The following is a 4,055-nucleotide window of genomic DNA, read 5'->3' as shown; positions in this document are numbered from 1 at the left end:
TCCTTTTACTCCATGTTCTCCACAACATTTATTTCTTGTGTTTTTTATTTTATCCATTCTGACAGGTGTGAGGTGATACTATGGTGTGGATTTGCATTTCCTTGATGATTAGTGATGTTGAGCATCTTTTCATGTGTGTGTTGGCCATCTGTATGTCTTCTTTGGGGAAATGTCTATTCATGTGTTCTGCCCATTTTTAATTGGATTAAAATTGGATTTTTAATTGGATTTTGTTTTGGGGTTGAGCTGTATAAGTTCTTTACATATTTTTGATATTAACCCTTTATCAGATGTATCATTTACAAGTATCTTCTCCTATTCAATCAGTTGCTTTTTGTTTTGTTGATGGTTTCTTTCACCATGAAAAAGCTTTTTATTTTGGTGTAGTCCCAGTAGTTTAATTTTGAATAGCATTTTTATTCTTATACCCCCAAAATGGAATAAACTAAATTCATCAACAAATCAATGCATAAATTGTGGTATATCTAATATGTAATACCACCCATAAATTAAAAAGAACATATTACTGATACATTCAAGAACATGTGTAAATCTTAAAACATAAATTAAGTACAAGAAGCCAGACACAAAATAGCATATACTGTAGAATCAATTTATAATATATTTGAAAACTGGAAAAACTAAACTATGGTGGTAGATATTAGAACACTGTTACCTCTGGGATACAGTAGGTGGTTGTCTGGAGAGGAGGGAGAAGAAACTTTTTAGAGTGATAGAACTGTTTTCTGTCTTAATTAGTGTTTTGTTCCACATATAATTTGTCAAAATCATCAAACTGTACCCATAATGAATTTCACAGTAAGTTAGTTATACCTTAACAAAGATATGAGTTAAAAACAGAAAAAAAAAGAGAACTAATAAATACATCTAAAAGTTAATTATTTGAAAAAAAGAACATAATAAAATAGACTGTTAGCTGATGTAACTGGGAAAAAAGGGGGGTTTTATATACATAAAATTAGAAATGACAAGGAGGAAATAACCAAACTAAGCACTTTTTTAATGATAAGAGTTGACTTTGTACAATTCTTCGCAAATAAATTTTGGAAAAGTAGATGAAATGGATAATTTTCTAGCAAATACAACTTGTCAAAATCAATCCCAGTGGAGACAGAAAGTCTAAACATATAAAATACCACAGAAGAAATAGAGGAAGCAGAAAAAATTTCTCACAAAAATGTCCCAGGTCCAGGCTGTTTCTCAGGGAAATTCTGTATTTAAAAATTATTATATGAAGTGAGTATAACATCTATCTAAACCTGAAAACGATTGCATCAACAAAAGAAAATTACAGACCAATTTATCTTATAAATATCAATAATTAGCAAACAGAATCCAACAGGACATTAAAACATTCATCATGACCAAGTAGAATAGATTCAATATTCTAAAATTCATTAATATTATCCATCATATTAATAGAGCTTAATAGAGCTAAGAATTATATAAGTGTGTATCTAGAAAAATCCAAATTACTACAGTACTAGAAAACAACTACAAACAAAATAATTTAGTACAGTAGGTTATAAAATCAATATACAAAAATCAGATCTTCCCCTATATACAAATAAAAATCAGTTTATATTGGACGAGAAAACCACCTTTGTGAAAACTAAATAAAAGTAAATACCCAGGTGTAAATTTAGCAAGAAATGTCCAGGACCTATAGGAAGAATAAGTATAGAATAATTCAAAAATGCACAAAAATAACCTTGCATAAATGAAAAGATATAACACATTCCTAGACAGGAAGACTCAATATCAGAAATTTTAGGTCAAAATAAGTTTATAACATGTCATATAGTTCATAAATTTAATATAATCCAACAAAAATATGAGTAAGTTTCTTTCTGGAACTAGATCATTTTTTTATAAAATTCATTTGGAAGAACAGACAAGCAAGAATAGCCAAGAGGGGAAAGCCTGAAAAGAGAGAGAGAAATGGGAAAGGGATAACATTGTGAGACATTGAAACATACTCTAATGTCTCTAATTAAAAATGTGGTGGTGCAACATGCATGACCCAGTGGAACAAAATAGAAAATCCAGAAATAGATCCAATTGCATTTGGAAATTTAGTATATTATAAAGGAAGAATCTCAAGTTATTGGGGAAAATGATGACTTTTTTTTTTTTTAAATCAAAGGCATGGAGCTAACTGAATAGCCATAGAAAAGATAAAATTGTATTCATTGCCCAAACCATGTACCAAGATAAATTCCAAGTGGATTAAAAAATTAAACATATTAAATGAGTCCATACAAGTATAGAAAAAAATATTCTATAATCCAAGAGTGAGGGGCACTTTCCTACCTCTGACTCAACGTTTAGAAGCCATAAGGGAAAAGATTAAGGAATTTATTACATAAAATAACAAAAAAAAATTTAACTTACATGGCATAAAAACACCATAAGGAAAGTAAAGAAACAAATAACACACTTCAACTTTTTCAATTTTTCAACTTTTATCATAAATAAAAGTTTAATATTTACCATATATAAAGAGCCTTGAAAAAGAAAGAATGAGAGGTGCCAGTTAAGCGTCTGACTCTACATTTCTGCTCAGGTCATGATGTCACAGTCATGAGATTGAGCTCCATGTTGGGCTCTGCACTGACAGCATTGAGCCTGCTTGGGATTATTTCTCTCCTTCTCTCTCTCTGCCCCTTCCCCTCTCACTCACACATTCTCTTCTCTCTCTGTCTCAAAATAAATAAACTTAAAAAAAGAAAGAATGGAAGACTAATAATGCTACAGAGAAAAAATGCTAGGAATCTATACAGACAATTCATAGAAAACTAAATACAAATGCCTTTATCTACATGAAAAGATCTTGATTGTGCACATAATAAGAAAATGGTAAATTAAAAACACAATAGTATACCATTTTTCACCTATCACAGTGGCAAAAAATCCAAGATTGATGAGTATTCATTTGACCAGGCTTTGAGAAAACATGCACTCTCATCATTGCTGGTACAAATCCTACAGAGGGGAATTTGGCAATTTTTAACAAAATAACATATGCATTCTGACCCTTTGACCCAGGAAGCTTACTTCTAGGCATCTGTCCTAAAGAAACACTGACAGAAACACAAAAATATGGACACTCATTTTGTAATAGCAAAAACCCCAAATGTTCATCAATAGGAGTCTACTGAAGAAACTACAGTACATCCAAATAGTGAAATACTATGCATCTAGAGAAACCAATGCAGACTATCTTTGTATATAACTATAGCATAAGCTCCAGAATATAGTTCTGTACACACACACACACACACACACGAATCAGATATGGATTTACTTATGTAGATAATTACAGAAGTATAAACCATAAAGTAAATAAAATCTTGGCTAAAGGGAAAGAAGGAAAAAGGAAGTTTGGGATGGAAGTTGGACTTCTGTGAATAATACCTTGTTTTTTAATTTTTTATAATTTTTTATTGAAGTGTATAGTTGACATACAATGTTATATTAGTTTCAGGTGAAAAAGAGAGTGAATTGACAATTCTATATATCACACGATGCTCACCACAAGTGTAGTGTTTTTTTTTTATTTGACCCAAGAGACCTACTTCTAGGAAAATGAGCCACAAAAATGTTTTAGGTGACTATAAATTATGTTAAATCAGGATGAAAAAACAATTCCTAAAACAAAAGCAAAATAAAATAAATGGATCTAACTGTGCATTGAGATTATAGCCTAGATGCAGAGGTATATTATTTTAAATGGTTTGAAAATACAAAAGTTCATAATAACTATTTTCACTAATCCTATTTTGGCATGATTTTTCTAAAATCTATATAATAAGGTAAAGCAAATAAGCAATTACACTATTGTCATTAAGAACCAAGACTTTTAGGGGCACCTGGGTGGCTCAGTCGGTTAAGCGTCCGACTTCGGCTCAGGTCATGATCTAGTGGTTCGTGAGTTCAAGCCCCGCGTTGGGCTCTGTTCTGACAGCTCAGAGCCTGGAGCCTGTTTCAGATTCTGTGTCTCCCTCTCTCTCTCTGACCCTCCCCCGTTCATG

This window comes from Panthera onca, chromosome D1 (genome assembly GCF_046562875.1).
Source record: "Panthera onca isolate mPanOnc1 chromosome D1, mPanOnc1 haplotype 2, whole genome shotgun sequence".
NCBI classification, from domain to species: Eukaryota; Metazoa; Chordata; class Mammalia; order Carnivora; family Felidae; genus Panthera; species Panthera onca.
Note: the sequence above shows the minus strand (reverse complement) of the source record.